General features: G+C 42.2%; 1 pseudogene; it reads left to right on the top strand.

Annotated features, from left to right (window-relative positions):
- Positions 1-2,240: 2,240 nt before the first annotated feature.
- The window catches only part of LOC139545892 (geranylgeranyl transferase type-1 subunit beta-like), a 31,990-nt pseudogene continuing 20,886 nt past the window's right edge, over positions 2,241-13,344 (top strand).

The following is a 13,344-nucleotide window of genomic DNA, read 5'->3' as shown; positions in this document are numbered from 1 at the left end:
TCTGGCCGTGTTATGAATGATGTGGGCAGGACAACCTAAGCCAATCACCTCCCGTTGCAGAGCATTTTTAACTTTGGTATGGACATTGACCCTCCCCAGCCTATTCAGTCCTCCAAAGTTGCTATTTGTGTTGTCGGCAGAGAATGCCACGACTTTGTTTTGCAGGTTACATTTTTGGATGACCACCAGGACCTCAGCTGAAATCTCCTCTGCTGTTTCTCCTTTAAATTCAACAAAATCATGCAGTTTTGTTTCCACAGATGTGTTGCCACCATATATCTTACAATATCTGACTACTACTGGCAGCAGCTTTACATGTCCATGATTGGACGCATCAATGGACAGGGACACAAATTCAACCTGGTCTAGGTCCTGTGTTACCAAAGTAGTTGCCCATGGTGCTAACACGTTACTCACTATGGCTTCACATTTTGTCCTGGCACATGTAAACTTCGGCTCATAAAGCTTTCGTGTCAGTTGTGCTGTGCAGTCCATAGATCTGTAACTATGATTGTGTCGCATAGTGTGGTATGCAAAGACACCCTCCTGCACAGCTAAATCATATTGTTCTTGGGAAGGCTCCACCTTCTTGAAGAATGTGGTGACAGAGGGCATACCGACACGGGCAATCAGAGAGGCTTTATGCTTTTTTGTCTGTTGATGTTCTACCACTGCCGTTCTTCCCCCGCTGCCAATTGAAAAAGAGGAATTACAAAGGGTGCAGTTAACCATTCTATCGTCTTGACCTGAGCGTATAAATGGAAATTCTATCATCATGTTGTCATTAAAATGGCATTTCCGTTTCTTGGAAAGAGCCATTGTACCTCCTCTGTCTGCTCTTTTTCACTCTCCTTGTGTCACTCTTCTTACTCTCTTAACTTTTTCTTCTCCTCCAATCTTTCTCCACTCGTCTTCCTGCTCTTTCTTCCTTTCCTTCTCTTTACCTTTCCACCTCACTCTTCCACACTCCTCGCTTCACTCTTTTTACTCCCTTAATTTTTCCTTCTCCTTCTCCAATCTTTAATAATAAATAGTACACTATTAGATAAAATACTTTGGTTAACAGATTCCCATTGCTTGCCTCATTTTTGTATTTTATCAACAAACAAAAAAATGGTTTGCAATAATAAATTGGCAGGCTCTGTAATCATATCTTTACCTTTCCTCCTCTATCTCTTTCACTCTTCCTATCCAGTCTTCCTCCTCTCCACTCTCTAACATAAAACATTATGCTAATGTTATCCATGAAAATGTAAAAATATATTTTCACACTACTTATAATGCCAAACCATTAAAATTGTAATCTACAAATAAATATGATCATAATTAATTGTGTATTAATTTAATATAATCATATTTTCAAAATAGTCCGTCCACTGCATGTTTACATGTGAACGTTTTTTAACCTAGCTACGATGCCAGCATGCTAACTAGCTAGCTAGCAGATTGAATGAGGAAGGCGAGTCTGCCAGTGCCACTGTATTGGGAAACTTCACGTTACTTCGATACTTTAGTGATTTGTAGCACGTTATGATAATTAACCTAGCAGGTTAGGAGACTGAGGTTAAGGTTATGAAAATAGTTTGTGTTAGCGAAAATGCTCCCCTAGCTAACCCGCTACGAAAATCACTTTATTGAAATGTTGTGTAACGCTGTCATTAGGCAAAAACTGTGTTTTTGTTAACGTTAGCTAGTGGCCATAGCTGGAGTCTGTTTCTGATATCATGCCAACTCCCTGTCGCTTATTCAGTCATTGTGCAATAGAATTGGCAAGAGCACAAACAGATCTGGGGCGGCAGGTAGGCTAGTGGTTAGAGCGTTGGGTCAGTAACCGAAAGGTTTGCTAGATCGAATCCCCGTGTGACAAGGTAAAAATCTGTCGTTCTTCCCCTGAACAAGGCAGTGTTAACCCACTGTTCATAGGCTGTCATTGTAAATAATCATTTGTTCTTAACTGATTTGCCTAGTTAAATAAAAATCTGGACTCGGACCAGGCTAGCTTGGTCATTTAAAATCTTAGACAACAATATTTGATCGTTTTATTTGATATTCATTTGATATTTGATAGTTTTAGTAATGACAACCAATTACCTAGCTAAGTGATGCATTTGGATTGCATGGAGTTGGCTATAATGCTGACATATCATGTACACTACCACTCATTATTTATTTTTCTGTTCTTACCTACCTTTGCTAATTCTAATAGTATTGTTCTATTACTAGGTGTATAAACGTTTGTTTTACCTGTTGTGTTCCTGTCTAGGTTGACCATTGTGTTCTTTGCTCTCTCTGGTCTTGATGTCCTGGATTCCCTTGATTTAATAGACAAGCTCAGCTTGATTGAATGGGTCTACTCACTACAAGTTCTTCCTACAGAGGACCGTAAGTGTTTCCCTGGCCTACTGTAGGTTTTAAGCACATTGTATTCAGGAAGTATTCAGATCACTTCACTTTTTCCACATTTGTTACGTTACAGCTTTATTTTAAAATGGATTAAAATATATATATATATATATATTCTCTCATCAATCTACACACAATACCCCATAATGACAAAGCGAATATAGGTTTTTAGAAATATTAGCACATTTATAAAAAATAAAACAGAAATACCTTATTTACATAAGTTTTCAGACCCTTTACTATGAGACTTGAAAATGAGTTTAGGTGCATCCTGTTTCCATTGATCATCCTTGAGATGTTTCTACAACTTTATTGGAGTTCACCTGTGGTAAATTAAATTCATTGAACATGATTTGGAAAGGCACACACCTGTCTATATAAGGTCCCACAGTTGACAGTGCATGTCAGAGCAAAAACCAAGCCATGAGATCGAAGGAATTGTCCGTAGAGCTCTGAGACAGGATTGTGTCGAGGCACACGCCTGGGGAAGGGTACCAAAAAATGTCTACAGCATTGAAGGTCCCCAAGAACACAGTGGCCTCCATCATTCTTAAAAATTGAAGAAGTTTGGAACCACCAAGACTCTTTCTAGAGCTGGCTGCCAAATTGAGCAATCAGGGGGAAAGGGCCTTGCATCAGGGAGGTAACCAAGAACCCGATGGTCAATCTGACAGAGCTCCAGAGTTCCTCTGTGGAGATGGGAGAACCTTCCAGAAGGACAACCAATAATCTCTGTAATCTCTGTCAAAGTTGCTTCAACAATGTCCAGAGTAAAGGGTCTGAATACTTATGTAAATGTCTTTGTCTTTGCAAAGATTTCTAAAAAACAGTTTTTGCTTTTTCATTATGGGGTATTCTGTGTAGATTGAGGGGGTAAAAAATAATTCAATCCATTTTAGAATACGGCTGTAACGTAACAAGATGTGGAAAAGTCAAGGGGTCTGAATTAGGGATGCACAATATATCGGTGAACATATCGGAAACGGACGATATTCTCTAAAAATGCCAACATCGGTATCGGCCCAATGTCTAGTTTAACGCCGATGTGCAAAACCGATGTCGAAGCTGACGTTATTTATATAATTTATATAACGTAGGTACATGACATAATGACGCCACATAAAATTTTGTGCTACACATGCAGTACAGTATTCCTAACCTAGCCCACAATGTCTGCTGTGTGGATCGAGCAGTCATTTGAAAGAACATTTCAGCGAGACAACTCATAGGCGAAATCCAAGATAATGTTATTCATTGCCCTTGACAATCAACCGTTTTCTGTCGTGGGTGATGTTGGCTTTTGCCGACTGGTCGAGCACCGGTACACATTTTGCCCTACCTGAGTTACACAGTAATAGCGTCACTGCTATTAGCTTCACAACATACTATGGAACGCCGTTTGGGTCTTTGCGTGTCAAAAAAGATACACGTTAAATAACACTATTTGACGAGTCAAATAAGCTTTTAATTTGACATGTAAAATAGCACAGTTCTATTATAGAATGTTGTGTGTTCTGAATTTGCACGTGCAAGCCAAGCGCCACCACTACTATCAGTAGCACTGTCAAAGCTGTACTTAAAAGTCTGCAAACAAGCAAACACCGGCCACGAACGATGTTTACAATACCGCGTTGGTAATAAAGCATTATTTGTTCGACCGCAACTTCTGGGGTAGCTAGCACCAATACAACCAGCCTGAAAACAATGACCAGTAGAAACTGCAGTCATTTTCATTATTCTTAGCAATGATTTAGGAATCATTGTGAGTAAGTATGAGCAAGGGAGCCACTTGTTGTTCGTCTATTGAAATTGAACTTGAGTTCATGAAAATAAATATCTAGCGTTATAAAGGATTATAAAGGAAGGATTGTTCTACTCAGTTATATCACCATCACCAGCTGGGTGTTCTGTGTGCAAGGAGTTTTAAATATTCGTTTTAATTTAATTTAATTTCAGCTAGTTTCATCTGGCTAATGATGCTCGAACGGACCGGTTATGTGTTGTGCAGCTAGCCACAATAAGAATTAGGCACAATAGTGTAACTTGCGGTTTGCCTTCGAAAATAAAAGTACCGCTTTGGAAGTGATGCAGAAGGTTACAATTGGTGGAATCATGTCATATTTAGACTTGATAGGGGGGGGGGGGGGCAGTATTGAGTAGCTTGGATAATGAGGTGCCCAGAGTAAACTGCCTGCTACTCAGGCCCAAAAGCTAGAATATGCATATAATTAGATAGATTTGGATAGAAAACACTCTGAAGTTTCTAAAACTGTTTGAATGATGTCTGTGAGTATAACAGAACTCATATGGCAGGGACAAAAACCTGAGAAAAAATCCAACCAGGAAGTGGAAAATCTGATGTTTGTAGTTTTTCAAGTCATTGCCTATCGAATATACAGTGTCTATTGGGTCATATTGCACATCCTAAGGCTTCCACTAGATGTCAACAGTCTTTAGAACCTTGTTTGAAGCTTCTACTGTGAAGGGGGAGAGAATGAGAGCTGTTTCAACCAGATGTCTGGTAGAGTTCCATGAACTCAGTCTCGCGCGCGCCCGTGAGAGTTAGCTGTGTTCCATTGCATTTCTAAAGACAAAGCAATTCTCCGGTTGAAACATTATTGAAGATTTGTGATAAAAACATCCTAAAGATTGATTCTATACATCGTTTGACATGTTTCTACGAACTGTAATATGACTTTTCGTCTGAACTTTCGCCTGGACTTGCCCGCGCCTCCTGAGTTTGGATTTGTGAACTAAACGCGCAAACAAAAAGGAGGTATTTGGACATAAATTATGGACTTTATCGAACAAAACAAACATTTATTGTGGAACTGTGATTCCTGGGAGTGCATTCTGATGAAGATCATCAAAGGTAAGTGAGTATTTATAATGCTATTTCTGACTTTTGTGACACCTCTCCTTCTTTGGAAAATGGCTGTATGTTTTTCTGTGACTTGGCGCTTACCAAACATAATCGCAAGGTGTGCTTTCGCCGTAAAGCGGTTTTGAAATCTGACACAGCGGTTGCATTAAGTAGAAGTTTATCTATATTTCCATGCAAAACACTTGTATCTTTTATCAATTTTTATTATGAGTATTTCTGTAATTTGATGTGGCTCTGCACTTTCACCGGATGTTTGTTTGAGACAATGCATTTCTGACCATAACACACCAATTTCAAATGAGGTTTTTGGACATAAAGATTAACTTTATCGAACAAAACACACATTTATTGTGTAACATGAAGTCCTGTGAGTGCCATCTGATGAAGATCATCAAAGGTTAGTGATTAATTTAATCGCTATTTCTGACTTTTGTGAGGGCTCTCCTTGGCTGGAAAATGGCTTTATGGTTTTCTGTGACTAGGTGCTGACCTAACATAATCGTTTGGTGTGCTTTTGCCGTAAAGCTTATTTGAAATCGGACACTGTGGCTGGATTTACAAGAAGTTTATCTTTAAAATAGTGTAAAATACTTGTATATTTGAGGAATTTTAATTATGGGATTTCTGTTTTGAATTTGGCACACTGCAATTTCACTGGCTGTTGTCGAGGTGGGACGCTAGCGTCCCACATATCCCAGAGAGGTTTTTAAACAAGGTTGGAATGTGAAGCAATGAAAAGGGGTATCAGTCTACTCGGTGACACCCACAGAACAACTGTGAAGAGTTTACTCAAATATTAGCGTTGTAGCTCTTATCGTGGGACTGTGATTGTGTGAAATCACCTCCTCAGTCAGCCTATTGTGTGTATTGACATTCATATTGCACTGTACAGCTTTACCTAAGAATTGGGGATCATTGAAATGGGGTATCAGTCTACTCAATACCCAAGATATTTTTTCCCAACGTCCTCCTCAGAGTTGTCAGATTTCAAAACATCCAAGCAGTATTGTTTTCCTTGGGAATAGTGTTCAATACACATAGGTTGACAATAAATGTGGCTCAATTCACAATTGTTTCAGAGTCCCGCAATAAGAGCCACGACGCTAATTTTCTCTGGGTGTCACTGAGTAGACTGATACTCCATGTCATTGACCCACAATCCAGTGAAATAAGTATGTATTTTACCATGTAAGTTGACTGTCTCATTTACAGCAACGACCTGGGGAATAGTTACAGGGGAGAGGAGGGGGGTGAATGAGCCAATTGTAAGCTGGGGGTGATTAGGTGACCATGATGGTATGAAGGACAGCTTGGGAATTTAGCCAGAACACCAGGGTTAACATCCCTACTCTTACAATAAGTGCTATGGGATCTTTAATGACCTCAGAAAGTCAGGACACCCATTTAACGTCCCATCCGAAAAATAGCACCCTACACAGAGCAGTGTACCCAATCACTGCTCTGGGGCATTAGGATATGTTTTAGACCAGAGGAAAGTGTGCCTCCTACTGGCCCTCCAACACCACTTCCAGCAGCATCTGGTCTCCCATCCAGGGACTGACCAGGACCAACCCTGCTTAGCTTCAGAAACAAGCCAGTAGGTGGGATGCAGGGTGGTATGCTGCAAGTCAAATCACATTTTTATTTGTCACATACACATGGTTAGCAGATGTTAATGCGAGTGTCGCGAAATGCTTGTGCTTCTAGTTCCGACAATGCAGTAATAACCAACGAGTAATCTAACCTAACAATTCCACAACTACTACCTTATACACACAAGTGTAAAGGGATAAAGAATATGTACATAAAGATATATGAATGAGTGATGGTACAGAACGGCATAGGCAAGATGCAGTAGATCGAGTACTGTATATACATATGAGATGAGTAATGTAGGGTATGTAAACATAAAAGTGCATAGTTTAAAGTGGCTAGTGATACATGTATTACATAAAGATGGCAAGATGCAGTAGATGATATAGAGTACAGTATATACATTATATTAAGTGGCATTGTTTAAAGTGGCTAGTGATACATTTTTGATCAATTTCCATCAATTTCCATTATTAAAGTGAGCTGGAGTTGAGTCAGTATGTTGGCAGCAGCCACTCAATGTTAGTGGTGGCTGTTTAACAGTCTGATGGCCTTGAGATAGAAGCTGTTTTTCAGTCTCTCGGTCCCTGCTTTGATGCACCTGTACTGACCTCGCCTTCTGGATGATAGCGGGGTGAACAGGCAGTGGCTCGGGTGGTTGTTGTCCTTCATGATCTTTATGGCCTTCCTGTGACATCGGGTGGTGTAGGTGTCCTGGAGGGCAGGTAGTTTGTCCCCAGTGATGCGTTGTGCAGACCTCACTACCCTCTGGAGAGCCTTACGTTTGTGGGCGGAGCAGTTGCCGTACCAGGTCGTGATACAGACCGACAGGATGCTCTCGATTGTGCATCTGTGGAAGTTTGTGATTGCTTTTGGTGACAAGCCGAATTTCTTCAGCCTCCTGAGATTGAAGAGGCGCTGCTGCGCCTTCTTCACAACGCTGTCTGTGTGGGTGGACCAATTCAGTTTGTCCGTGATGTGTATGCCGAGGAACTTAAAACGTACTACCCTCTCCGCTACTGTCCCGTCGATGTGGATAGGGGGGTGCTCCCTCTGCTGTTTCCTGAAGTCCACAATCATCTCCTTTGTTTTGTTGACGTTGAGTGTGAGGTTATTTTCCTGACACCACACTCCGAGGGCCCTCACCTCCTCCCTGTAGGCCGTCTCGTCGTTGTTGGTAATCAAGCCTACCACTGTAGTGTCGTCTGCAAACTTGATGATTGAGTTGGAGGCGTGCATGGCCACGCAGTCGTGGGTGAACAGGGAGTACAGGAGAGGGCTCAGAACGCACCCTTGTGGGGCCCCAGTGTTGAGGATCAGCGGGGTGGAGATGTTGTTACCTACCCTCACCACCTGGGGGCGGCCCGTCAGAAAGTCCAGTACCCAGTTGCACAGGGCGGGGTCGAGACCCAGGGTCTCGAGCTTGATGACGAGTTTGGAGGGTACTATGGTGTTAAATGCTGAGCTGTAGTCGATGAACAGCATTCTCACATAGGTATTCCTCTTGTCCAGATGGGTTAGGGCAGTGTGCAGTGTGGTTGCGATTGCGTTGTCTGTGGACCTATTGGGTCGGTAAGCAAATTGGAGTGGGTCTAGGGTGTCAGGTAGGGTGGAGGTGATATGGTCCTTGACTAGTCTCTCAAAGCACTTCATGATGACGGAAGTGAGTACTACGGGGCGGTAGTCGTTTAGCTCAGTTACCTTAGCTTTCTTGGGAATAGGAACAATGGTGGCCCTCTTGAAGCATGTGGGAACAGCAGACTGGGATAAGGATTGATTGAATATGTCCGTAAACACACCAGCCAGCTGGTCTGCGCATGCTCCGAGGATGCGGCTGGGGATGCCGTCTGGGCCTGCAGCCTTGCGAGGATTAACACGTTTAAATGTTTTACTCACGTCGGCTGCAGTGAAGGAGAGTCCGCAGGTTTTGGTAGCGGGCCGTGTCAGTGGCACTGTATTGTCCTCAAAGCGAGCAAAGAAGTTATTTAGTCTGTCTGGGAGCAAGACATCCTGGTCCGCGACGAGGCTGGTTTTCTTTTTGTAATCCGTGATTGACTATAGACCCTGCCACATACCTCTTGTGTCTGAGCCGTTGAATTGCAACTCGTTGAATTGCAACCCTACACAGGGACTTTACTGCAACTCTGTCTCTATACTGATGCTTAGCTTGTTTGATTGCCTTGCGGAGGGAATAGCTACACTGTTTGTATTCGGTCATGTTTCCGGTCACCTTGCCCTGGTTAAAAGCAGTGGTTCGCGCTTTCAGTTCCGCGTGAATGCTGCCATCAATCCACGGTTTCTGGTTTGGGAATGTTTTAATAGTTGCTGTGGGTACGACATCGCCGATGCACTTTCTAATGAACTCGCTCACCGAATCAGCGTATTCGTCAATGTTGTTGTTGGACGCAATGCGGAACATATCTCAATCCACGTGATCGAAGCAGACTTGAAGCGTGGAATCAGATTGGTCGGACCAGCGTTGAACAGACCTGAGCGCGGGAGCTTCTTGTTTTAGTTTCTGTCTGTAGGCTGGAAGCAACAAAATGGAGTCGTGGTCAGCTTTTCCGAAAGGAGGGCGGGGGAGGGCCTTATATGTGTCGCGGAAGTTAGAATAACAATGATCCAGGGTTTTACCAGCCCTGGTGCGCAATCGATATGCTGATAGAATTTTCAGATTAGCCTTGTTAAAATCCCCAGCTACAATGAATGCAGCCTCAGGATATGTGGTTTCCAGTTTTCATAGAGTCAAATAAAGTTTGTTCAGGGCCATCGATGTGTCTGCTTGGGGGGGAATATATACGGCTGTGATTATAATCGAAGATAATTCCCTTGGTAGATAATGCGGTCGACATTTGGTTGTGAGGAATTCTAAGTCAGGTGAACAGAAGGACTTGAGTTCCCGTATGTTGTTATGATCACACCACGTCTCGTTAATCATAAGGCATACCCCCCCGCCCCTCTTCTTACCAGAAAGATGCTTGTTTCTGTCGGCGCGATGCGTGAAGAAACCAGCTGGCTGCACTGACTCCGATAGCGTCTCTCGAGTGAGCCATGTTTCCGTGAAGCAAAGAACGTTACAGTCTCTGATGTCTCTCTGGAAGGCAACCCTTGCTCGGATTTCATCAACCTTGTTGTCAAGAGACTGGACATTGGCGAGTAGTATGCTAGGGAGTGGTGCGCAATGTGCCCGTCTCCGGAGCCTGACCAGAAGGCCGCTTCATTTGCCCCTTTTACATCGACGTTGTTTAGGTTCGCCGGCTGGGATCAGATCCATTGTCCTGGGTGGAAGGCAAAACACAGGATCCGCTTCGGGAAAGTCATATTCCTGGTCGTAATGATGGTGAGTTGACGTTGCTCTTATATTCAGTAGTTCCTCCCGACTGTATGTAATAAAACCTAAGATTACCTGGGGTACCAATGTAAGAAATAACACGTAAAAAAACAAAATACTGCATAGTTTCCTAGGAACGCGAAGCGAGGCGGCCATCTTTGTCGGCGCCGGAAGTACTAGTATGCCCCCAATGCAATTCTTAAGTATAATACATCCAGTGTGATTTCAACAGATTTTTGTCAAATTAACAAATTGTCTTTTGTTGATTTTATATAAAAACATTCCAACCTCGTTTAGCATGATCTATTCAATTATGGCATAATTCTACTATTTGTATTAATTTGCATCACTGTCAATGACATACTTGTATTTTGAAGGCTAACTGCAAAGTCCACTATTGTGGCTAATCCTTATTGTGGCTAGCTTCACAGATGGGTCTGACCACCATTAGTCAAATTACATTTACATTACATTTAAGTCATTTAGCAGACGCTCTTTTCCAGAGCGACTTACAAATTGGAAAGTTCATACCTATTCATTCTGGTCCCCCCGTGGGGAATGAACCCACAACCCTGGCGTTGCAAGTGCCATGCTCTACCAACTGAGCCACACGGGACCCCAACTGAGCCACAAGAACTGTCTTGTAAATTAGGGTTATTTTAGATGACACCTAGCTATATAGTTAGCTAGCTAACTATAGCTACTGAAACAGATTGTCGTTTTGCTATGTTTTTGGGGAAGGACTTTGTTTGCGTCCAAGAGCTAGCTAACTTTTTTGTTATGACCAGCACTGTAGGTGCGCGAGACAACTTTACCAGCATCATAGCATACGTATAGATGAATCGTTGTGACATATGAAATACGAGTGATAGTGTAATCAATGTGTAATAACTACGTAAAAAATGTATGAACGCTTTCAATTATTATGTGACGTGCAGTCTTATTCTGGTCCTGATTGGTCAACAAGCATTTTTGACATGTCAAATAGTGTTATTTGACACGCAAAGACCCACACGGCGTTACATAGTATGAGAAATCCTGGTTGAGAATGAAACGACTGAACAAATGAACAACGAAGCAGCACAGCAAGTAAGAGAAAGAAATAGGTTTTGATTGGGTTTTATTGTTAATGGGACGTACGTAAATGCCAACAAAATACATTTTTGGTCAGTGTGGTTTGTGTATGTGTAACCTTTTATTTAACTAAGCAAGTCAGCTAAGAACAAATTTTTATTTACAATGACGTCCTACATCGGGCAAACCCAGACGACGCTGGGCCAATTGTGCTCCGCCCTATTCCCGGCCAGATGTGATACAGCCCGGATTTGACCCGGGGACTGTAGTGACGCCTCTTAAACTGAGATGCAGTGCCTTAGACCGCTGCATCCGTGTGTGTGTGTTAACTATTTAACTCTACTAGAATACTTAAAAGGCTGCAAAAATTTTAAGTATCGTTATCGTTTTTTTGGCAAGGAATTGCTCGCTGTTGGCTGGGCTCCCTGCCTGTGCCATTAAACCCCTACAACTCATCCAGAACGCCGCAGCCCGTCTGGTGTTCAACTTTCCCAAGTTCTCTCACGTCACCCCGCTCCTCCGCTCTCTCCACTGGCTTCCAGTTGAAGCTCGCATCCGCTACAAGACCATGGTGCTTGCCTACGGAGCTGTGAGGGGAACGGCACCTCCGTACCTTCAGGCTCTGATCAGGCCCTACACCCAAACAAGGGCACTGCGTTCATCCACCTCTGGCCTGCTCGCCTCCCTACCTCTGAGGAAGTACAGTTCCCGCTCAGCCCAGTCAAAACTGTTCGCTGCTCTGGCACCCCAATGGTGGAACAAACTCCCTCACGACGCCAGGTCAGCGGAGTCAATCACCACCTTCCGGAGACACCTGAAACCCCACCTCTTTAAGGAATACCTAGGATAGGATAAAGTAATCCTTCTAACCCCCACCCCCCTTAAAAGAGTTAGATGCACTATTGTAAAGTGGTTGTTCCACTGGATATCATAAGGTGAATGCACCAATTTGTAAGTCGCTCTGGATAAGAGCGTCTGCTAAATGACTTAAATGTAAAATGTAAATGAAAATATTGGATATCGGTATTGGCCAAAAATGTAATATCGGTGCATCACTAGTCTGAATACTTTCCAAATGCACTGTAATTTATTGTTATTCGGCATTTGCATTTCAACGGCCTAGAGGAAGGCATACACACACAGACGACATTGACTTCATTTGGTGAAATAGAAGGCCAAGCTGAAGTCAGATAAAACCATCTGAGCTTTTTTATCCAGTGGTACACTCTTGGATAATAAAAAGTAACCCTTTCGCCTCAACTTCTAAAGTGAATTACTTAAATATTCTCTCCACACTGTTAGACGATGTGTATATTACATTGTGTCAAGTACAGTTGGTCGGAGTGAATTCTAGGGACATTTAGCTATAACATACTATAAATGGTTTAGGTCTACCATAAATCACACAGCACATGATGCTAACACATGTGTTAGACATTGACACAGGTACAGTACCTTCAGAAAGTATTCACACCCCTTGACCTTTTCCACATTTTGTTACAGCCTGAATTTAAAATGGATTAAATTGAGATTTTGTGTCACTGGCCTACAAACAATACCCCATAATGTCAAAGTGCAATTAATTAATTGAAAAGCTGAAATATCAGTCAAATTGTATTCAACTCCTTTGTTATGGCAAGCCTAAAGTTCAGGAGTAAACATTTGCTTAATATGTCACATAATAAGTTGCATGGGACTCACTCTGTCTGCAATAATAGTGTTTAACATGATTAGTTCATCTCATTATTTCATTTTAAATAAATTTGCAAAAATCTCTAAAAACATGCTTTCACTTTGTCATCCATTTGAATTCCGTTTGAATTCAAGCTGTAACACAACAAAATGTGGAATAAAACAAGGGGTATGAATTCTTTCTGAAGGTAACGTTACTATTTTTATGAGCTCTCATCTGGATGATGCTAATCTGCCACTTCTGCTCAATGACCGTTTTTTAAATGTATTATTTAGACGATGAACAGAAATCCTACTAGGAACTTGTTTATCGGTTGGATATATAAAGTTACAAGTTATAAAGTATGTTACTTGTCTGGTCTGTTAC

Source organism: Salvelinus alpinus, chromosome 19, assembly GCF_045679555.1.
Source record: "Salvelinus alpinus chromosome 19, SLU_Salpinus.1, whole genome shotgun sequence".
Lineage (NCBI taxonomy): Eukaryota > Metazoa > Chordata > Actinopteri > Salmoniformes > Salmonidae > Salvelinus > Salvelinus alpinus.
This window is presented reverse-complemented; position numbering and strand designations above follow the sequence as displayed.